The sequence below is a fragment of the Diorhabda carinulata genome, chromosome 10, assembly GCF_026250575.1.
Source record: "Diorhabda carinulata isolate Delta chromosome 10, icDioCari1.1, whole genome shotgun sequence".
NCBI classification, from domain to species: domain Eukaryota; kingdom Metazoa; phylum Arthropoda; class Insecta; order Coleoptera; family Chrysomelidae; genus Diorhabda; species Diorhabda carinulata.
Genome location: NC_079469.1, coordinates 2,837,574 through 2,862,165, shown reverse-complemented (window position 1 = coordinate 2,862,165; position 24,592 = coordinate 2,837,574). Strand labels below are relative to the sequence as shown.

Below are 24,592 nucleotides of genomic sequence, written 5' to 3'. Positions count from 1 at the left end.
GAAATTAGCAAAGCAATTGGATTTCTAATGCCTCTGAAGACGTTAAAAAGACCGAAATGTGTTTTTGGAAGCATCTGCAATGTGCAAGTGCTTCCAAAGTGTTCTACAGCTTTAACAACTGAAGTGATCAACAAAATTGCGGCAAACTATGATGGAAACTCACTTACAAATAAAGTTCTACCAAATATCTGCCGTCGAGTTTATTTGGTGGCATCAAGGAAATTTTATTCAAAATTGGGACTACCGTTGTTCATTTCACAAAGAAGCATAAGTTTCACATACTAGAAAAAGGTACACAAAAAGTTTTAAAGAGAAAAGTGAAATAAAAAAAAAACCAATAACTCTAAAACTATTAATGATACAATAAAAAGCGCTAAAAACCCGTATAAATATCAGCAATTTTATAATTATTTATAAATATTATTATATACGATAAGATTTAGTATTTAAGACAGTTTGTACACTGATACTGGGTTCTTAAAAGTCTAATGTTCGTCGAATACGCTAGTCAGATTATTGTAACCACTACATTTATTCACTTTTTTGCTTAATAAATTGTTTTTTACAAAAAATTGAATTGTTTAACTAAAGTAAAAATATTTTGAAGTTTCTCAAAACGTCTAAAAATCGCGAGGAATAGCTTCGGAATAGCTTCAAGTTTAGAAATTTGCAAAGCATTTGGAGTTTCAATGCCTCCGAAGACGTTAAAAAGACCGAAATGTGTTTTTGGAAGCTTCTGCAAAGTGCAAGTGCTTCCAAAAGATACCGTAGCTACCAATAACTCCAAAACTATTAGTGATACAACAAAAAAGCTCAAACAACCGTATAAATATCAGCAATTTTATAATTATTTATAAATATTATTGTATACGATAAGATTTAGTATTTAAGGCTGTTTGTACACTGATACTGGGTTCTTAAAAGTTTGATTTTCATCGAATACGCTAATCAGATTATTGAAACCACTACATTTATTCACTTTTTTTGCTTAATAAATTGTTTTTACAAATAATTGAGTTGTTTAACTATAATAAAAATCTTTTGAAGTTACTCAAAACGTCTAAAAATCAGGAAGAATTGCTTCAAGTTTAGAAATTATCAATGCAATTGGATTTTCAATGCCTCTGAAGACGTTAATGAGACCGAAATGTGTTTTTGGAAGCTTCTGCAAAGTTCAAGTGCTTCCAAAGGGTTCCGCAGCTTTAACAACTAAATTGATCAAGATTGCAGCAAACTATGATGGAAACTCACATACAAATAAAGTTCTACCAAATATCTGTCATCGAGATTGTTTGGTGGCATCAAATAAAGTTTATGCCCAGTAGATTATCAACATGGAACAAGAATGACAAGAGAAACATCAAATGCGTGTTCTAAAGAAGATGTTGATTGAAAAACATCATAATATCAAAACAAATCGATTGTTTTGAATTTCAAAGTAGGAAATTGGTATAAAAACTGTTTAAAATATAATAATCCATTCAGTATAAGGACACGTCAAGGTACGTTGAGTCCTGGTAACAAAAAGGTACAAATAACCAATCTGTAGGTTTCGACAAGTTATTAAAATTACTTTTGATTCTTCAATTTAGTATTTTGAGCCCTACCTAAGCAATTAAAATCATTTTAGCATCGTTGAAGTACGATTATAGGTTGCTCCATCTCGTGGACAGACAACAATTATACTAACATATTAGAGCTAGCGCATACATACAACTTTTGGTAGAACAACTGTTTTGTTGTGTCCCACATACTGTCAATTCGATAGTTGCTCGACAAAAAAGTCCAAAAAGTTGTACAACTATGGATCAAGCGCGCCACTTTTCTTGTCACCATGGTGGACGTCACGTGGCTCATTAATAACGTTGAAAAAAGGCCTGTGCTTTACTTAAAGAGTCTGAAAGAGTATTTAGACATCAATCTGAAATGGGAAGAAGTTTGCGTAGAAGTCGTATCTGGATGAGCGGACCGATTATCGAGATAATTCCCTCAATTTACCATATAACGTGTGGAATTTTCCACCTGGTAATCTGTGGATAAATAGATTATCTTCTTTCCCTATTCATCCACCAAATAAAGAGGAGAGCACTAACCAGAACTTTTAGATTAATCATTTTGTACTAATATTAAGGAATTGGGAATGATCCAGATGTCATCGATTATTAATTTTCTGGATGCGCTCTCTACACAACTAAATAGTTGAATCGCGTTAAAATCGTTGACGCTTGACGTGGAATCTGTCTGAACTTTAGGTTTTGAATGGAGTATTTCTATAAAAATCAAAATTTACTTTTCATTATTTACATTTCATTAACATACTGAATTCATCAAACAGATCAATTATATAACTATCCAGTCGGTTAACACAATCCTGTAGCTGTAGTATCTTGATTAAAAAAACAAACAATTTAATACTTTTGTTCTTCTTCTTTCTCTTTCCGTTAAACTGAGTCTTGTTTCTTCTTCTTGATTATAGGAGCTTTCCATCTCTGGATAGGTCTCCTTGAAGTTCGTTTTTCATCCTTTGCCCATTTAGCCCATCGATCTTCTATTTTCAGATCTTTTATAGTTTTTCTTCTAATTTGATCTCTAAGCTCACTGATGGTTCATCATGTTCTACTTTTTTGTCGTGTCTCCTCAAGTTTCCCTTGCATATGTAAGTATAAGTCTTACGATTATTTTGTATACGAGCCGTTTTTTGTCAACCTCCGATCGCTGCGTGCTGAAGAAAGCGTTATGCGCCATTCAGGCGTCAGTCGGCGTTATGCTACAGCCACGTAAACGTGTGCGCCATTATTGATACTCTGTCGTTTCAGATGACCTGGTTCAACGAGTTGACAGAATGGTTGAAGATTCGTCCGTTACTGCTGTGTCTACGGAAGTTCCAGAAGTTTCATTGGCGGCAACTTTCTTTTAAGAGGATATTGAAAAGCTTGTCCACAGATATGACAAATATTAGCAACATAACCAAAGAGATTCCATGCTCAATTACCTTTAAACCAGACGCATCTTTTGAATTTAGATAACCATCATACTAACTCATGAAATTGATTGATCTACAAATTTTTATCATTAAAAAAATTCTATCGATAATAGACTTATTTTCAGTTATTTAAACACACGTAATTTATATGGCTGTTATTATTTTGATCATTATATTTTTTTTGTTTCTTTAGTTCTGCTGGTGTACCGCACTGTTTTTAAATGTATGTGTTTGTGTACTTAGTTTTCTATTCGTTGAACTTGACTCGAAGCATTCGTTGTTCGTTCATCGAGTTAGCCTTGAATTAGAAGTGGGGCCAAAGACCCTTTTCAATGTTGGTTGCTGTTGGTTGAGGATTGAAAAAAATGTATAGAAGAAATAATCAAAAGCATATTATGATAAAATACGCATATTCATTATAGTCTAGGAATCGGTAAAAATTAATAAAAGTAATTGTATTACGAGGTACCTAAAATATATTATACAGGATGTAATCAAAACTATAATTTCATCAATGAGAAAAATTATCTTCCGGATTTTTGATTCGCAAAAGAAATTGCAACCTAAATTTTTTAATTTTGTATTTGTTTTTATTCAAAAAATATCGATTAATTTAAGATACTTCGCCTCAAATATAATATGCCCATTATAAAAACCAAAGATCTATTTAATGAGGATATAATTGAAAAAGTTCAAGTCAACAAAGTAGAAAAACAAGCTTCTTTTTTTGATTTTAACATCTCTCTGAAAGCCATTTTTGATAAAGAAAAAATATCAAACGATAAAGAATTCTAAACAATGGAAAACGGATATAATTAACAGTAAAAAATAAGAAAGTTGAAATTAACCTATCAATTTATAGTTTTCCCTCCCATGGTCATAATAACAGCTTCCATTAGCTTTTTCATGGATCGAATTAATTCCTTTAGTCGATGCTATCCAATTATTCACTGATCCGGCTGTTGCAGTAGCCTAATCATTTCTCGTAAGTTCATCTCATAAATACTCGAAAGGATTTAAATCGGGACTACGCGTTGGCCAATCAATTGCGGCAATTTCGACATCCTGCAGTATGTGTATCTGAGTTAATCCACCCGCTTCACCAACAGTTCAATTAAAACCAACTCGGTTTTTGCTTCTATTGAAATACCAGTCCAAACCATCCATTATTCATCAGTCCATTTAACGTGTTTTCTGGTAAATTGTAGATGGGCAGCTTGGGATTAATTTGGGGCCAATATTTGGTCTTTTTGGCTCAAAGTTAGTTGTCTTAAGTCTTTTTCGGACTGTGCAGTTACTCAAAGCCATTCCTCGCGTTTATATAAGCTACGTTGGCCCGATTTAGGACATGAATGTCTCAAATAAAATTGAAAATACTAAATCCCGAACAAAAATAAAAAACAAATTACAAAATTCTTCAATTTGATATTGACAACTCAGCGCCTCGGCCACAAAAATTTGTTGCTTCAGTAGAAATCAAGTAATTGGAAGTCATATGATTGAAGACAACTCACCAATGTCACGGTAATATGATATAATGTGAAATTATAGAACCGAATATACCAAAAAAAAACTGTTTAAAGTAAAAAATCTGTATGGACTTTTGGGCAATGAAAGAAAGTATCAATTAGATGGACATCGGACGGCGGAAGGATTGGCGTTGATTTTAAAGGATTTAAAGGACATGAGAAGAGGAGATGGTACAAAGTAAGCTATTACAAAAAGTTATTATTGATCCAATCAAAAGTGTTATAGTTCAACGAACGCGAACTGCTTGCAATTCTATCAGATCCCTGTAAAAAGAAACAAAGCTCAGTAGAAATAACGAAAATGATAAATTTTTGGAATGAAAATGCCCCCGAAGGGCTCCAGTGGAAATTATATCATAAAGACGCGGTAGAATCAATTTTTCTTGTATCGAATCAAACAGCGATCGAGTTTGAATATAACCACCAAGACTTGCCAAGGTGGTTCAAGAATGTGTATTGAGAGCAAATTTTGAAAGCAACGTTTGTGCTGTCAGTTTATCTGAGTCAAAAAAGGGTCCAACTGTTGAAATCAACAGATTATTTCTAAGAATAAATCGTCACTGGAAATTTTGAAACGATAATTGCTTATTGGACGAAACACGAGTCAAAATTGGACTAAATCGTCTGTCGAAACTATTGACATTAATACCAAAAATTAGTAACCTAACCAATTAATCTTCTGCAGACTCACTGACATCTGAAAGTCAATATTTTATAAGCAAAGTTGTATCATGTATAGTCCTTTAGTAAGATGAGGTTTGTTTCAAAGATATTCAACATTTATATAATATTAATGATGGTTATACAACGAGGAACGTTGATACATATTTTTTATTACACTCGCAGTTTAACAACAAAACCATTAATTATAAGAAAATCACTATTTTCAAAGAAGAAAAACTTCTTTCACCTGATCAATTTCACACTTGTGTACATAGATCAATTCAAAGTAAAAAGTGAAAGGTAGCTTCGAAAGTGTACGCATTCCTGAAACAATTTTGTTTCTAGAGTACAATTTTTCCAAAAAAATATCTTTTCTGTTTGAATCGAGGCTAAAAACTCAATCAATTTTGTTAGAAATGAATATTTGACAATGAGAAAACTAGAAACGTCTTAACTTTAAAGTGATCACTTTCAATTTCTTCATCAGAAGTTTCATTAAATCTTTTGTTGTAGTTTTTCGTTTCTCTAGTATATACTTTCTATACGCTTAATTCCATCTCAATTTTTTCGAAAAACTTGATGCTCTCTTTTCTGTAATTTTGTGAATGTAAACGAATTGCCGGACAAAATTTGCCGCATTTTGAAATCTGCCGCCCTAGGCTACAAACTGCTAGTCACTCCAATAGATCGACCGAGGTTAGTCTATTGGCCAAAAGAGGTATACACCAATCCCTTCATAATAAAACCCTTCTTGGATGTTCACAAAGAACATCATAATCGAGTTATTAAGAGTTATTATCAGTTATAGAAACTAACACGTCTGGATCTTCACTTCATTTTTGTAATTTTTCATTTGTTAATTGTACATGCGAATAAGTTGTATTTTTTCTGTAATTAGAAGTAAATTTTCTATCAGAATAATCCCTTGATATTGATATATGCTCAAAAATTTTATCAATTAAGCAAGTTTTTGAAATTTAAATAAAGATTTTCGGTTTTGAAATAAAAAGTCTGGCTTTTAAAAAACGAAACTGATTACAAAAAAGGTTTTTATTATAAAAGTTATTCTACATTCGGATGCTCCCCTTCAACATGCTCCAATCCCCTTACCACACACCCTTCCATACGTTTTTCCATTGATCTAAGCAGTGTTGGAAGTCTTCTTTGGTGAGAGCCTTCAGGAGCTCTGCAGTTTTTTGTTTTACCGCTTCCTTCGACTCAAATCGGGTCCCTTTCGAAGCAGATCTTTTTCTAACCTTTCAAGGAAATCTGAGCAGACCCTTTGACGCAAGAGTTTTTGGTCAGTAGTCAGATTTTTTGGCACCAACTTCGCACAGATTTTTGTTATGTAATTCCTCGTGTAAAATTTTTCTAACCGTTTCTTTATCGGCGTTTGCAACCTCGGAAATCGTCCGGATGCTCAATCGACAACCTGCACGCATAATTTGGTTGATTTTACTCACTGTTTCCGAAGTTAAAACAGTCACAGGACGACCTGGTCGCTGGTCATCTTCAGTGTTCTCTCGGTCTTCACTAAAGCGCTTACACCACGCGTTCTAGATAGAGAATTGTCCTTATAGACCTCTTGCAATAATTTATAGCACTCAGTCGGAGTTAGAAATCTAGATACCCAACTCAATATTCGTCTAGGGCGCCCTCTAGGCGCGCGGTCTCGTAGTATATATATAGTATATAATTTCATACTATAGAATTCAGAGACGACAATAGCACTTCTTGCAAGTACAAAATGACGTTTTTACGAGAGTTGAAAGCACCAGTACATTTTCCTCGACATTATAATAATCTTTTTAATTGTCTGCAAACGAAAAAATAAATCGTTTTGCTTCGTCTACCTTATGTCGTATAATTGTAACTACTCGGTGTTTATAGCCTAAGTAGAATCTTAGAAAAGTGATGTACTCATTAAAAAATACATAGTTACTCGTTTGTCAGACATTTTGATCTTTATAATCGTCGTATCGTCCTTGAAAATAACCAAAAAGCTTGTTTTAAGTTAGTTTACGAATTTTTCACCCACAAAGTTGTGGTATTTCAAAATTCAGTGCTGCCAATTCCAATTTTTATACTTTAGTGTCATATCATTACATTAGAAAGTGAATTTGGTCTCCCCCCCCCAAAAAAAAATGTGGGCTAATTACAGATTTATCACCCTACTAAACACGGTCTACAATATTTTTACTTCCATCGTCATATTTGAAATCAAATTATAGAAAAAAAATGTTAAGATGAAGATACGAATATCCACATTCTATTTATAGACTTCAAACAAGCTTTCGACATAGTGAAATGAGACTTACTACTAAAAGGACATGTCAAAATTGCACGTTTCAAAAATATTAATGAAGTTCAGCAGAATGATGATGACTGAATGTAAATCACATGTAATTACGAGAGATGGAAAAACTAAAGAATTTTATATAAATCGAGGATTCAAACAGGACTATCAGCAACGCAAAAACGTCGAAATATTAGCATGGGCAGATGATTTGGCGATAATAACGAAAAGTGTAAACAGCCTAAAGGGAAAATATGAAAATTTACATAACAACGATAAGTTCAACCGTAATCTTTGAAGAAGCTGATGAAAAAAAACTTGAAGAATGAAAAGACTATCACCAGATTCATAAATTCGATGGCTAGGACACATAAAACGGATGAAAAATAATAGTAGAGTTAAAAAAATAACAGAATGGAAACCGGTCCAAAGGAAGACCAAAATACAAATGGGAAAATCAAGTAACAAGTGATCTTGTTCCAAATGGGAATCCGTGGATGGTGGAGTAATACCCAGGACAGAAAAAAATGTAAAGAAAATAGCGGAAAAAGCCATAAAATGCAATAAACTTTAGTTTAGAAGAGAAAATGGTTAGAACGTGGACTGACGCACCACATTAAACTCTTTATTGAGCAGTTACTATTCCTATTGGAATGTACAATAGAATTCTCAATACACTATATTTTGATACAATCATGTTTTAAGAATAAAATATTTCATCGAATATCTACATTCATCAACACACAATCTCAATAATGTAAACGGCTATCAAATACAACACAAAGTTCCTCAAGGTTGGACTACTATTCGCTGGATAAAGCTCAAACTTGCTCTATTCGTTCTCCTTTTATAATTTCCAACATCAAACCACAAAATTCAAAGTGATCATCTATTATAAATTACTGTTTTAATGTAGAATTGGCCATTATGTTTAAGTAAAACACGTATAAGGCGGTGAATATTGCATGCTGGACATTTTACCGTCATTTCCCATTTACAGAGGGATTGTAGAGGGGCCGTTAAGGGATGGAATTGAGGGGAAAATGAAACGCGAGTACTCACATCTGGTGCTTGTTAATTATTTATGCGCCTCTTTTGTGGGTTAAGAAAGTAAACGATTTTTTGGTGAACGTAAAACTTTGACACTTAGTCAAACTAACTTAGAGATCTTTAAAATTAGGTTGAAATTAAATTGTCGTCTTTAGTTTTGATATGAATGTTTTCATTATTATTTTTACTACGATGTCCTCCCGAATTTCCCCATTTTAGTAGATCTAGATGACTGTTCAGTACATGCGGATCGTCTATAAAGTCAGGCGCGAGATTTTCAACATTTGACTGCTGCAACCGACTCAAATAGACCAATGGATTCCAGAAATGATCGATATAATAATACTAACAGTGAAAAAGTTGAGGAAACTTTAATCTTCTGATTATATCATCCTTAGAACAATCTACGAATACTAACAGGAGTTCTATCGGGGCGCCGTCGCCTCAACAAACACCTGAAGATGCTAAACCTAGCAGATAAATCGGCGTGCGGGTGTTGTTGCAACTCCATCTACATTCGACTTGTGAAACACCAAGGAACTCCATCGCAATACATCTGGAAGTTCTTGAAACAGAAGACGAAGATCTCTGGCAATTAAAACCATCCTACATTCCAGACTTGTGGGATTGATGGATCAGCTGTAAACATTGGATTTCTAAATTTTCAATTAGTGGATATCGAATCTGCTTTATATATGATTGAAAAACAGTATTCCGGTCAGGAGAATAAAGTAGCAAGATTGTTTACTAAATAAGCTCAGAAAAAAACCTCCCCTATAACTATTTCTTTATAATAAAATCCTATCTACAAGACCCGCAGGTTATTTAAAGTGAAATTCTTAGACTAAATTACAACTCTGCATCCAATGACCTCAGGTGTGCCACAAGGAAGTATACAGAGACCAATTCTGTACCTATTGCATACTGACACCGGTGATCTATCATTTCACAAAGACCTGCACTAGCACCACACTGAATTAATGGCTGGGAACTCAAATATTTTCCAGCAAAGGAGTGTGATGAACTTGAAATCGCTACGAAAAGTGTTTGGAGCTAAAAGGAGATTACGTTGTTGGGCCAGGTAGATTCTGGTACCATTCTCGTAGATTGTAGAGCTGGTAGACTCATAAATTCAGTAACTAGCTTAATACAGCAACGAAATAATTTATAAAAAATTGTAAATAAGAGAAAATCATTATTGGACTACTTCCTACATGACTTTTGATTGTACTAATCCAAGTGAGAAGACTAAAGGTGCGTTCCTGTTTTTGTAAACCGAGATTTTCCAGCAAAGGAGTGTGATGAACTTGAAATCGCTACGAAAAGTGTTTGGACCTAAAAGGAGATTACGTTGTTGGGCCAGGTAGATTCTGGTACCATTCTCGTAGATTGTAGAGCTGGTAGACTCATAAATTCAGTAACTAGCTTAATACAGCAACGAAATAATTTATTAAAAATTGTAAATAAGAGAAAATCATTGTTGGACTACTTCCTACATGACTTTTGATTGTACTAATCCAAGTTCCTGTTTTTGTAAACCGAGAATAAAACAATAATACCCATATGGTCGTTACAAATTAATTTTTTTTATCATAAAAAACATCAATTTCGTATAATTTAATTTATTAGCAGAATCAACAGAATTAAAGGCGACAACTTCTGCAGTTTTCTTTTCATCATGTTTTTGGCGATTCTAATTTTCATTTTAATCGTAGTACTTTCTGAAAACGAATGGACTATATTCAATTCGTCCAACAAAACATAGTAATTACCTGACGACGCAGTAATTATATTTAATACTTCATTACGTAACCAAAAGGGTTAATTCCAAAGCTGCACGACGCGACGGTTAGAAATGAAACGATGGCCAAATTTGATTCCCTTCACAATGTAACTAACTACTAAAACCCAAAGGCATATCAAGCTAAAACACAATTTAAACAAGGATCAGAGACAGGACAATAACACTTTCTGGAGGTTTTCTCCTCCATGAAATTAATTTGCAAATGCGTAAAATTGAATTTTCAAACTCGTACTTACACTGATAAAATCAAAAATATTATATTCAATTTACTTCGAAATAAATTGCGGCGTTGTAAATCTCTTATTGAATCCTTGTAGGATTAACTCTTAATTTCCTCAATAGTATCATTTAACCCTTTACCTTCGTGAGGGATTAACCTCAGGTTTATCGTCGTTTCATCTAATTTTCTTTCCGAAACTACGGCCGAGTAAATCGAGCAAAATCCACTTTATTCGACGCCACCGCCATCTATCATTTGATCCGGATATTAGGTAAACATTTAATTTCGTTTTCGCGCCTATTTCGTTTAATGGTATGGAAATATAATACAACATAAAGGGTGGCGGAATTCAAGATTTTTTTATCACTAATAAATCGTCACTGTCTCCAGATTTTAATACGTCAAGAAACCTGCGAACTTGCATAATGCAACTCAATGAAATTCCCCGTTTTTTTAACCGAGAAACTTTTCCATCGAAAAGAAAATACAGACGTATTCCATTCTTTTTTTTTCACCCTCTCGATCCAATTCAAAAATTTATATAATACCCTATATCTTGCCCCGTTTCTGCATTATTAATTTTTATCTTTTGAAAAGGCATCTTCAAACGGTGTATTTACATTTCTCCAAGTTTATATTTAGGACCTGGTATCCTTGTAGGATCGTTTATGCACCAGGTTGTTCAAAAGGATTCTATATCCTTTTTTTTATATCGCAATACAGTTTCTTATATCGAAATTCTCAAGTTCAGTTAAATTATACATATAATCGTGAATTCGTCTTATATTATGCAGTTATATTTACGAGGGTTGTAATAAAAATATTCTTTCATAAACAGCTTAAATGGTCAATTGTTGCAGGAGGGTAGTTTAAACCATAAATTAACTTCAACAAATACCTGCGATGCAAGAAACCCTAAAAGAAAACAATCCCCAATCAACACAGCTAAGATAAAAGTAAGTTGTAGCGAAGACAACAGTTTTGAACCATGCTAATAGTTTAGATACTAGAACCACGTCCATCTCATAATCCGTAGTCCATACAGCTTCATATTTCGGCATTGGTTCATTTTCAAACGATTTGTTTTGTAACTAAACTTGAGCCTTTTCGAAATCTAAAGAAAAATCCTTAATGGCAAGTTTTAGAAGGCATTCAGAAAACAAAACTTCAATTGAATCCGTTTCTGGTATAAATGTGACTAGAACCACGTCCATCTCATAATCCGTAGTCCATACAGCTTCATATTTCGGCATTGGTTCATTTTCAAACGATTTGTTTTGTAACTAAACTTGAGCCTTTTTGAAATCTAAAAAAATCCTTAATGGCAAGTTTTAGAGGGCATTCAGAAAACAAAACTTCAATTGAATCCGTTTCTGGTATAAATGTGACTAGAACCACGTCCATCTCATAATCCATAGTCCATACAGCTTCATATTTCGGCATTGGTTCATTTTCAAACGATTTGTTTTGTAACTAAACTTGAGTCTTTTTGAAATCTAAAGAAAAATCCTTAATGGCAAGTTTTAGAGGGCATTCAGAAAACAAAACTTCAATTGAATCCGTTTCTGGTATAAATGTGAGTAGAACCACGTCCATCTCATAATCCGTAGTCCATACAGCTTCATATTTCGGCATTGGTTCATTTTCAAACGATTTGTTTTATAACTAAATTTGAGCCTTTTTGAAATCTAAAGAAAAATCCTTAATGGCAAGTTTTAGAGGGCATTCAGAAAACAAAACTTCAATTGAATCCGTTTCTGGTATAAACGTGACTAGAACCACGTTCATCTCATAATCCGTAGTCCATACAGCTTCATATTTCGGTATTGGTTCATTTTCAAACGATTTGTTTTGTAACTAAACTTTTTTAATTAGTCACGATGTGGAAAAAATAAGTTGAAGCAAAGACAACAGTTTTTTGAACTTGCTAATAGTTTGAATTAGCAAAAATATTATTGAAAGAAAATCATTAATGGGGATGGCATTTAAAAAAAAAGTTCCAATTAAATCCGTCTCCTTCTGCCTCAACTCGTATCGAGAGTCTCTAGATGGCGCTCCACGTGAGTTGGAATCAAATATAAAGTTTAAAAATCATTAAAACGAAATTGATTATTACTTGTACCGAGATTTATCATATTTATTTCGTTTTTCTTACATTTTGTCAAGTACTTTCTCGCAATAATTCCCAAATATAGTTCCTAATCGTGTTTTCATCGAATTGTCATTGCTAACTTGGTTCAAATCTCGTAATATCTCGAAGGAAACATTCTTCTTGCTCTTCTGATTTCATGTTGTGTCCAAATTTATCTTAATCAGCATGTAGATAAATTCGTTGGATATAATTTGGGTGGGATGATTCATTGGAATTATCCCTGATGTGGGAGCTGACCCTCTGCAGTGCTGAGATTGTGGCTTTTGTTGATATTTGTACTGCTTCAAGGTGAACAAATGAAAAAAACGAAGAAGAGAATATATTTTGTAAACGAACCGGTTCACCAGGTTACAGGAAAACCTGCAACACCGACGCTCGAAAGGTAGAGTTTCCTCTTGGTCCTTGAAGCGATGGGGCCGATAGGGGAGTTTCCTCTTGGTCCTTAAAGCGATGGGGCCGATAGGGGAGTTTCCTCTCGGTTCTTGAAGCGAGGGGGCAGATAGAGGAGTTTCCTCTTGGACCTTGAAGTGAGGGGCGGATAGAGGAGTTTCCTCTTGGTCCTTGAAGCGATGGGGCCGATAGGGGAGTTTCCTCTTGGTCCTTAAAGCGATGGGGCCGATAGGGGAGTTTCCTCTTGAGCTTTGAAGCAAGTGGGCGGATTTGGGAGTTTCCTCTTGGGCGAGGGGCGAATAGGGGAGTTTCCTCTTGGTCCTTGAAGCGATTGGATGGATTGAGGAGTTTCCTCTTGGGTTTTGAAGCGAAATGAGTGGATAGAGAAGTTTCCTCTTGAGCTTTGAAGCGAGAAGCCGTCTATTAGCGAGACAGGGGATGAGGAGAGTTTTGTTTGGCAGCGGAATTGTTTGATTCGATAATACGAATTACCTAGCGGGCTTGGATGTCATTAAGACGGCTTATTTGCTTATTGCTAAGAATGCAGAAACTTCTGCTTTACAACTTCTAACTTTTTGAATATGTTTGAAATTTATTATCAATGAAAATCTGTCTGTTTTTTTGGATCAACAAAAATCTAAGCTTCAACTTCTTTTTCTGTTCGAACAATCGATCTTCTTTTATGAAAAAAGTTGAGAATTTTCCATGTCTGGTCCACTGATTCGTGATATAATTATCAAGCAAATTGCACTGTTCCATCAGGAATTATATTCACTCTCTTTATTTGACAAAGTTGTTCAAATATGAAGGGACAAATTTTTTAGTTTCAATAGAACTACTTCCAAGTCTAGGATATTGAACTCCACATACTCAATTCATAATACAAATTGCAAAAATGCCTCAACATCAATCTAAGATTTATAAAAATTAATATATTTGAGTTGCTGCTTAATTCAAAATTGTTAATGTTTCTTATAACAACGATAAGCAACATTTGGAGCCAATGGTTCGTCTTGATGCCCAATGGGACTGTAAAAATATACTTCGTAGGCTTTACGGAAAACGTGAATCGTTTTTTTGCATGTTTAACTAAAAAATCATTTGGGGGTAACGAACAAAATGTGTGTAATTAAAAATTTGATTCCAACATAACTTTTTTAATTTAAATAATATTAAATAATGATAATCGAATTCAAACATAACAATCTATGGAATTAATAAAATTTTCAATAACACATGTTTACTTAACTTAAATCAATATCGACTGCAATAGAGTACAATACGTTGAATTATTAAATTGAATATCCTGGGGGTAATTAACGTATTTCAAACAATATTCGTATGTAAAAAGAACTATGAAGGAATGTAATTTGAAGATAGATATACTATAAGCAATTAAGATTGTAGTTTTTACTATGAAATTTAGTTGGAAGTGCTACAAAATATCATGCAAAAATATATACAAATGGTCAAGGCAAATTTCAAATTGCCAGAACCAAAGCAATATACAGACCTCACTTTTCGCAGATCCTCCGCTTCTTTGCTAGCGGAATCAGGAGGCAAATTTACGGATCATTCCGTTGCTTATAAAAATGCCTTTGCTGAAAAAATTCTTCCAACCTCTAACAAGTCAGCAAATTCTGGAACGTCACTATCTAATATTGACCTTCCGATTTCTATTCCTATTATTATTATAATTTTATCTCATATTGAACAGTGAAAAATGACTGTTTCTAGTGAGAGAGAAACACAGAAATGCCTTATTGATAAAAAATTGTTACAAAATTTTGTAAAAACTTGTCCTGAAATTATTGCAGAATGCGGGAAAACATTGTATCGATTTGATTTCAAGTGGCAACTGATTGTGCATTTTTTTGCATTGTAAAGTATTGAGCCCTTAAATAATTCTGAACGTGGAATAGGTAAGTCAAGGTCTTGCTCGGCGTTCTTAAATGAATAGCCTTGCAACGGCCTTAGGCAAACGGATACAAAGATGAATAAGGAAGAAATAATCAGAATTTTTAATCTTTTAAAGAAGTTCCTGCAGTGAGCCATGCGGTTTAGTTTCTAGTGAATATCTATCAACTCTCTTTTGTAGTTTGAACAATCGCTCAAATTGAGTCGCACCACCCGTACCTCAGAGGTGGATAAGTTCAGATCTTTGGAAACTGTTCTTAGCGCAAAAATGAGGCGGCAATATTTAACTACCATCTCAACAACAGATGGGTTTACGGGGGTGGTTCCGGAAGTACCTGGCTTGATCTAGAGATAGAAAGTACACAATCTATACAGCATATGTTTCAAGTTTATTTTTTGTTTGGTAGCTATCAATAATGAACGTTTTCAGTGAATTTATAAACATGGTCATGGTGATATTCTTTACAATTCTTTTATTTGAAAGGTTCTTAGCCCAACCAAACTGAACTAGATTCTACTCTGGGTGAGACTGCTCAGTAAAATATTGGGTTTAAACGAGGTCGTATGACGAATATCACAGTTCTAATGGGGTTTAAAACTTACGGAGTTGAATTTATTAAGAGTTGCTTGTAAAAATTATAAAAATCCGTGCTTTGGACTAGTTCTAATTTATGGGTTATATGCTGACATGTCGAAATTTGAAATTGATAAATGTTTTCGATGTTTTACATTTTTAACGTTCTAAATTTTCCCCTTATATCTTTCTATTGTTGATTTTGCACTTTGCAATTACAAATCAAGTTTGTGAGGCGATTTTCTGGTACGTGTACAGGCAAAAACCAATTTATTTCACTTAATAGAATTGAGGGAGTATATTATGGAAGGAAAAGCTCATTTTATTATTTTACATTTCCATATAACTAGGAAAATGATTTTTTGATTACTTTCTTTTTAAAAATAAAATTGAAATCATTGTTAATCGTCTTTATTTATAAATTGGGCAAATGAATTTTTTATTTATTTCATATTTTAACATTAGCTTTACAAGTTATAAGTACATTCTTTTTTTTATAAAATAATATCAAAAAATAAGTAACTTTCCAATATTTTAGACCGTATTGTCTTAATATTTGATCTAGGTTGTAGTCCGAGAAAAATAGAAAATTTAAATCTTCAATGATGATATTTTTTTCATTTTATTGTTTATAAGTTTTATTTGTATTTTTTTCTCATATTTCAGCACAAAAATCATTAAATTCTAAGGAAATAGAATGTTTTTTCATATAAACTTGTAATAGAAAGAAAACTTACAAAATATAATTTAAATTAAGTATTACTTAGAAAATTTCTTGATCTTTCTTTGTTTTAAGCATAATAAACAAAAAATAATAGGCCAATACGATATAAATTATTATTCTTTTAATATAAACGACGTTCGCATAAAGACATATTTTCTCATTACTGGAAAAAAAAAACTTTTTCCATTTTTGGCGCAACTCGGCAACTCGACTGATTGCCCGCGTGTCCCACGACAGGAAACAGTCAAGAAAAAGCGAGATAACGAGACAAATGCTTCGGAGATGCATAAACAAAGACGCGGGATAAAATGATAGACAGTTTCTCAGTTTTCCACGACGACAAATCTTCCCCTCGTCGCTCTCCATTTCTCCAAGTCGAGGACTCGGTCGACACCCCCTCGACAAATAAGGAGCAAAACGGTTTATATCACCTGTCATATTAAATGAGGCATAACGTTCAAGAGATTAAATGATATTTCGACTGGCAATGTACGATGGTTGTCTCAAATGTTTCCCAACTATTAAAAGAACAAGACATTTGTTTTCAGTAATTATAAACCAAGGACATTGATAATTGTTCGAAAAAATTTCATAACAGATTTTGAAAGCTTGTTGCATGGAGATCGACGCCGTAGGTGGGAATATGATAGTCAATATAATGTTGTCTTCAATCAGATGATTCAAATTAATCGATCTCATTGGTTTTTCTATAAAAATTCACATTTGTCACCATTATACACAGTCCAGCGATGTTACAACGTTTTCCAGCCTTCCAAACAATAATTACAATTTTTATATATGCGATAATATCCTAGTTTGATGGAATTTTGAGGTTAGGAAACGGGAAAAAGTCGCTGATGGACAGATCTTGTATATTATAGGCAAGGTGATCAAGGAAGTATGAAAAAATGCGTTGTCCTGATGGAAAAGCACGTGATTTTACTTCTTCTAGAGTTATTTGGATTTGATTTCCTTCCGGATTACCGATAATCAAGTTTTATATTTCTATTAACACTAATTACCGCCTAGGACTACCTACCCTACGCGTTAGGAGTTTAGAAAGTCAACTAAATCATTATTATAATATATAACCCAAAAACAAAGCTACAATCGATTCTTTTTCAGTGCTTTCGAATAATTTTTCAACATCAGTAAGGGATTGGTAAAGTTCGATTGAAAATTTTGGAATTAAATCTTTCAGTTAACAAAAATTCTCGAAATAAAGAAAGCGGCTACCAAACAAGTACCCCATCTTGTAATAATAGATTCAGGTGCAGAAAAAGTGATTTTTTTCATTGAACTGAACCCTTCAAAGAAATTATTTACAGAAGGAAAATGTTTTATTTATTAATTTGGGGTGAAGATTTTCAAATTATGCCCAGCCTTTTTGGTGTACATCAAAATGACGAAAACTTATCTCCAGACAAGAAGTAGGAAAAAATGTTGTAGAAATCTCGCCATTGGCAGTGCATTTGTTTTTTTTAAGAATCAACGATATAAAATTACATCAATACATACTGTATGTGAAATTATTTATTCCAAATTTAAGATAGATTGATTACTCCGTAAAGTTATTCAAAAATATATTAACGAATTCTTTCTCGTTTTTTTCGTGAATCTCCCACTTGTAATTTATATTTCTAGTCTTTTAAATTTAAAACAGTATGACAAATAGTTCTAATCGAAACCCATTTTGTACCTATTCCACTATAATCTAACAAACTATAAATGAAATTAATCATATACATTTCCAATACATAAAAACAAACGTCTTCTAATAGCGATGCGAATTACGACTTGTGATTCGTTTTTTGTATGCAAAAAACTGTAAGCAAACGAATGGAATACTGTCTCACACTCAATTTACAAACCAGACTTTTTTTCTGAATTAATAGTCCAGTCATTTTAGGTAGATATAGGCAAGAATTGCGGAAAATCGAGATATCCAGCTATAAAGTCGTTTAAACTTGTTCATTTGATATTCTAAAACTCCTCTCAAAACTCACATATAATTCGATGGGAGCAAATCTAAAAATCGGGGGTGAAAAGTCAAAAAAATTGATTTTTTTACATTTTTTGCAAATAACTCGTTTCCTATAGATTTTACGCTATTTGCATTGATTATCAATATTGTAGAGCGTTAAATTCTCTATAACTTTTGTTTCAAAAATATTTTCATACAGTGAATCGTTTCTGAGATAGAGGGCGCAAAGAATCCCGTTTTAAATAAACTAGTAGATTCGATTAAAATAATCTCCTATAACGTTTATATTATTCCTAAATATATAATTTTAATTTTTTATCATCAATTACATTATATTTAAAAATTTTTTGCTCAATTATTTATTTCGATTCAAGTATAAATTCATTTAATAGCACTTAGCTTTTCGTGCAGTTTCAAAATCGTACAGAGAAATATTTTAATTTTAATTGTTAAAATTAAAAAAACAAATAGAAAATAATTATAAGAACAATGAGTTCTAATTCCAATTCAATCCTTCATTGTCGTCGTCTTCCCTCTGAACTGTCCACAGTTTTCTTCTTCAAATGCTGCTGCAAGTTCATCCAAATTATCATTATTTTGATCGGGACTACCAGTTGATTTCACACGTGATTCCAACCGCTCTCTATCTCAGAAACGATTCACCATATGAAAAAATTTTTGAAACAAAAGTTATAGAGAATTTAATGCTCTACAAAATTGATAATCAATACAAATACCGTGAAGCTCATAGGAAACGAGTTATTTGCAAAAAATGTAAAAAAAATCGATTTTTTTGACTTTTGACCCCTGATTTTTGAAGTTGCCCACATCGAATTATATGTAAGTTTTGAGAGGAGCTTTAGGATTTCAAATAAACAAGTTTAAACGATTTTATAGCTAGGTATCTCGATTTTCCTAAGTGAACTACCTTAAATGACTGGACTATAAAGAAACACTTTGAAAGTTGTAAAGAAGACTGTATGCATTGACTTAAACGGCGATTATGTCACAAAATACAGTCTAATATCTCTATTGAATGCCAATAAATACGTTTTTTATTGTGAAGATTCCTTAAGGACCTTATTTTATGGACAAGCAATGTAAAGGGTCATTACAACTTTCCTAATAGAGAAATCTATCCAAAAAAACGAAATAAAAAACATCTTGTAATGTATAAATACAAATAAACGCCTTTTACTTTCGAAAGCTTAAAATGCCACTTACTACAAAATATAATAAAAGTAGAAAAAAAAATATTTCATACGAATCAAACATTCCCCGTTGTATTAAACAACTTGCGGTTTAACGTGTTTCCTCAATGTCTTCTTTTGGTCCTTTGAGAAAAGAGAAAGTGTTTGTTTGTCATGGATTTTACTTTTCTGACAGATCAAACTCGAGCTTTGTAGCAATATTTTTTAAGTGCTGATGCGAGAAAAGGTAAATAATAAAGAAAATTAGAGCGAGATTCATCCGCGTCTGTCTAAAAAGGTATTCGACACGTTGTTTCTGAAAGAATATTTAAACGACGAAATACGTAGATTTTGCAACTCGAATTGAAGATATCTTTGAATTTATCACAGATATTTTCAACAAAAAAATTAATGTTTCCAACGGTTTTACTTGTATTCTGTTCTGGAAGCTGCTACTTATGTTTTGAGATAGAGTAATAAACAAAAATATTCATAATTGGATGTGATTTTTTTGTTCAAAATATTTTCTATTTTCTTGAGGTGTAGAAAAACGTTGACCGCGCCATTTACGGCTCGAGATGGTGATTCATCACCAAAAGTCGAAACGAGTTGATCAGAACACTCCTATTAGTTTAATCCACGTGGAAAGTCATAGAAAATAATCGCACAAAAATGATTTTTGCTATATCTCAACTTAAATTGATTACAACATGAATAGAATTGGTAAAAACGTTTTTTCAGGAGAAAATTATTATTTATCTTTTTTATTTTCGTATTCCAAAGACGCAAACGATTCGTATTGTTTGGTTATTAGCGCTTATCGTACATAATTAAACTTGTAAAGTATATGGCGTAATATTTACCAAAGCGAATTAATGGCATAATCAAGTTAAACAATAAAGTCCCCCGACCAATATAATAGTGCTGTGTAAATTTTAAATTTAATAATATCGTGTATGTAAATTTATATTAATCTCCACTCGACTAATATTCTTTTTTAATATCGGTTACTAACAAAGCAGACGCAAATTTGAATAAACATAAAATTTAATGAAAATCAACTATAATTAATAATTGTTGATACTTACAAATATTTAAGTACGTAATTAACATTAACAATTAAGTGTACTGGCTGTTTTTACCATTCTAGCTAAATCTAGTGAGTTGCAGCTTCACATTTCTGCATTGTTTCATCCAACAAAACTTTTTATATCAATTGAATCCGTTTCCGGTATAAAAGTGACTAGAAACACGTCCATCTCCTAGTCCGTAGTCCATACAGCTTCATATTTCGGTATTGGTTCATTTTCTAACGATTTGTTTTGTAACTAAACTTGAGCCTTTTCGAAATCTAAAGAAAAATCCTTAATGGCAAATTTTAGAGGGCTTTCAGAAAACAAAACTTCAATTGAATCCGTTTCCGTTATAAACGTGACTAGAACCGCGTCCATCTCAAAATCCATAGTCCATACAGCTTCATATTTCGGCATTGGTTCATTTTCAAACGATTTGTTTTGTAACTAAACTTGAGCCTTTTCGAAATCTAAAGAAAAATCCTTAATGGCAAGTTTTAGTGGGCATTCTAGAAAACAAAACTTCAATTGAATCCGTTTCCGTTATAAACGTGACTAGAACCACGTCCATCTCAAAATCCATAGTCCATACAGCTTCATATTTCGGCATTGGTTCATTTTCAAACGATTTGTTTTGTAACTAAATTTGAGCCTTTTTGAAATCTAAAGAAAAATCCTTAATAGCAAGTTTTAGTGGGCATTCTAGAAAATAAAAGAAAGAAAGAAAGAACTTCTGCTTTACCTCCTCTTTAAGTACCATATTTATTGACCGTTTTTCTGTAATTTGGGCATTGTTTTGAAAAATTTGCTCTATGATTTTTATTCCATTGGAAAGAACACCTGACATTACATAGAAACACATGGTTTGAACTAGGAATAATGAAAGGTTTCATTGCAAAAATATCTAAATTGACTAGACTTATAACATGGAAACGATCTGTACAAATATATGTACTTAAATATCCAAATATATATAAAAACAACGTATTTTTATTATTTCGAATGTATACCAAAATTGTTTGTTAACTTTCTGGAATACTTAAGTGATTCCTTTGATGTGAATATCAATTCATTCAGTCGCTACCGTTTATTTAACTAACCCTGTGTAAAATGTAACAATAACCGAAATTAAAATGGTATTATGACTATGATGAAACATAAACCGAACAAAATTTAATCTCCAACGGCACAGCCTGTATATATATATATGTAACCTTTTTATTGGTATAAACGCTGGAGGGTTGTAAACATGTTGGAACGAAATTTTCTCGTAACATTGTCTGCATTATTAATTACGTAAAAGTGTGTATATAATTAATTTTCAAAACGGAAAATTTAGAAACGGTTTTTTCTAATTTTTTTCTTTTATTTCAGGTGAGTTGTGCACTATCATACAATTCGACGTTTCGTAAGTATATACTTCGTTCCTTTTGTTAATATATCTCGAATTTATATAATTCAAAAACACTTTTCAAAAAAATACTAAAAAGTGTATTTTACGTTTCATCTTTTATGTACAGGGTGTCCTACGACTAGTTAAAACTGTCTGTATATGGCGAAATACCAGAAGTCGATTGTAACTTTGTTATTTTAAATGGAACACCCTGTATATTAATACATTTTTGAAATCAACGTAAAATTTTAGTATACTTTTGTCTTAAAAATTCATACTTTTTGAGTTATTAATTTTTTTGTAAAAAATTTCACTGTTGCCGACCCTATAAATTTATGAAGTCAACTTTGAACACTTTTTATAGACACCCTGTTTAAATTAAAAAAATTTTTAACATAGATTCAAATACGTCTGATCTTGCTTAGAGCAAAAGAATTGAAACCATTTTCTTATCTTTAAGGGTATCCTTGTAAAAAAATAATTTATAAAGGTCTGTAACGTTCAAATTTTTTACAAAAAAATTAATAACTCAAAAAGTATGCATTTTTCGAAAAAATTTTTTAAACAAAAGTATACTAAAATTTCACGTAGATTTAAAAAATGTACTAATATACACGGTGTTCCATATAGAATAACAAAGTTGTAGTCGACTATGTGATTAAATAAGGGGATAAAAGTCTACTAAATCGCCAGAACTCACTTCAATAGACTTTTTAATGTCTATACTAACAGATTGCTGAAAATGATACAATTTATAAAAGAAAATGTTTAAAAACAATTTAAATTTAAAAACTCAGACAATTTAAAAAATGGTATGTAGTGCAATAAATATCAAATTCGTGTACGAGGGCTGCTACTTGAGTTTTGGGATAGACAAATGAGTATTTGGATATGGCTTTCTTGAAATATTTTCCATTGAAATCAATACATTTTTTCATGCGTTTGAATTGAATCAATTGTCGAAGCATTTTATCCATCCCTCAATCGGGGTGAAAAATATTAAATAACACCACCATTTTTCATCGTTGAATCTATAACATTCTTGTGAACAATTCTTTGAAATAGGAGTTACATGTTACCAACTCATCTAAAAAATTAAGTTCCTCCTGTTTTGCGCTGGGATCAGTTCCGAAAAGACTGAACTTATCCACCTCCTTACAGTTTATTCTTCTGGGGTACGCGTGGTGCGACTCAATTTGAGCAGCACAGCAGTGACATCTTTAAAAGATTAAAAACCCTGACTCTTTGATTCCGTTTGCCTAATTCGTAAGCACGCTTCTTCAAGGAAGATCGTTGCACTTCTATCCATTTAGGAACGCGGACCACAATCTTTACATACCAACTACACGTTCAGAATTAGTTAAAGGCTCAATATTTTACAATGGAAAAAAATGCACAATCAATTGCCAATTGAAATCAAATCGATATCATCTTTTTTCACAATCCGCATTTCTCTCTCTCTCTCTCTCGATGTACCTTCAAAACATATGATTCAAAAGCATCAACCGCGGAAATAACAAGAAATCATTTGGTGTCTTATAAGGGGACTGTTCGATGGATGACCCATCGATTCGATGCTGTGACTGTTCAAAAACGTTTTGGTTTGAAATGATGTGTGAAAGCTCGCATTGTCGAGGTGGAGAATGGTTCGTCTTCGACGTTTGGTTTCCCCGATATTTCCAAACGCTTCTGGTAAATAAATTCTGCTCTACCATTCACAATTGATCGTTCTACGTTTCTCTAATCAAACGGCGGCAACATGTCGATAAAGTTCTGCGAGATCCAACAACTTTTGTCAAAACTTAAGTATCAACACTCGGATTACAGGAGGGAGAATATATGAAATCGAAGAAGACACAGTTAATGAATGTTTTAATAGTGGAGATACCTGGTTTTCCTTGGACCTTCTAAAGATACCATACAGTTATCGAATAGTACCAGAATTTAAAGGGGAGATAAATTCAAACAGCTCCCAGTGTTGCCCAAAGAAAATAGTTGTATTAGATCCTTGGTTTGTCCTAAAAATCGGGGATTAGACAAAGAATAGTTACCAGAACCCATCACCAATAGAGGTCGATTCAAACTGTAAGTCTTGGGTATATAGGGGAATTTAATGTACTTCGAAATTATTCCAGAAGATAGAGCTATCAATGTTGAGATATTTAGTGGATAGTTGATGCCAATTTATGAGGTTTTTTCGTAGAAATATTCAGGTTTACTTAACCGGAAGAGGGTGGACAATGGTAGACCTCATACTGCGGAATAAGATCGAAGAATTTCACGGTATTGAAGTATTGGCACAACCAGCATTTAGTCTCTTACAATTTATTCAGATCCACGGCGGAATTTTTGCGTGAGAAAGAATTTGAATCCAAATGAGATGAAATGCCAACCAAGCTCAAAGAATGATTTTTCCTGCTGATTGTTGGGTTTAATTCAATAAACAAAGTGAATATTGAAAAAAAAATATTATTTATGAGACTTCCTCTATATATGTATCTCTTAACGACTACAAAAAACTGGGAAGAAATACGTAATTTATTAATATAAAAAAGTTCGTTCCGAATCTCGATTTGAATAATATCATCCAGGTCTTTTATTATTTTTTTATTTCTGAGCGGAATTTAATGATGGCCCGCAGCTTCACATG

At 32.8% G+C, this 24,592-nt stretch overlaps 1 protein-coding gene across 6 annotated transcripts in view; it reads left to right on the top strand.

Annotated features, from left to right (window-relative positions):
- Positions 1–24,592, top strand: part of LOC130899117 (polypyrimidine tract-binding protein 2) — a 365,855-nt gene that overhangs the window by 235,772 nt on the left and 105,491 nt on the right. Inside the window, exon 1 of one of the 6 annotated variants that reach the window (XM_057808894.1) lies at positions 21,936–21,957. The exons of the other annotated variants lie outside the window; for them this stretch is intronic. The gene's annotated coding sequence lies outside the window, so the exon portion shown is untranslated. Of the gene's footprint in view, positions 1–21,935; positions 21,958–24,592 lie in introns of those variants that run through there. 6 annotated transcript variants of the gene reach the window in all.